Source organism: Penaeus monodon, chromosome 34, assembly GCF_015228065.2.
Source record: "Penaeus monodon isolate SGIC_2016 chromosome 34, NSTDA_Pmon_1, whole genome shotgun sequence".
Classification (NCBI taxonomy): Eukaryota; Metazoa; Arthropoda; class Malacostraca; order Decapoda; family Penaeidae; genus Penaeus; species Penaeus monodon.
Window position 1 is genome coordinate 12,651,065 of NC_051419.1, and position 676 is coordinate 12,651,740.

The following is a 676-nucleotide window of genomic DNA, read 5'->3' on the forward strand; positions in this document are numbered from 1 at the left end:
ATAAACACGAACCTGGATCTAGAAAGAACATTTCAAAGTAAAACCTATCAAGCAGATATATTGAGTATCGTATGCTTGTCTCACGAATTGAACTAACGTTCACTTCCAATGCAGGCTCATCACGTGTTCTATACATATATGCGATCGTCGAAAATATTTTGTGCCAGCTACATATCTAGAATACATGGCTTATTTGGTTTCAGTAATCATGTTTTTATATTTGTATATTTATTAATAAGTAAAGATAATTATAAACAATTTCTATTATTTTTAATAATTTGTGTTATCACGCTAGAAAGATAGAGAAGACAGACAGGCATAAAACCATTCCATACACATAAATTGGTAGGAAAACACTATTCACTATGCAATTTTATTGGAGTGAGATGACCATTTAACATTCCGGAATTTATAACATCCCTGTATCAACACACCTGTATATTTGAGAGTAGTTAACTTTTAATGTTTCTTTATTTAGCTATATACTAACCTTATGTCTCAACTGTATAGCTGTAATTGTTGTTGTTTTTAAACCTTTTGCAATATTCGCTTTTCAATCGTCTTCCCTATCTGCCCGCTATCTTGCTCTCACTTTTATACTCTTCCGCTCTCATTTTCGTTCGATCTCACTTTCGCTGGATTCGTAGTTTCACTTTTATCAGCTTGCGCGCGCGCG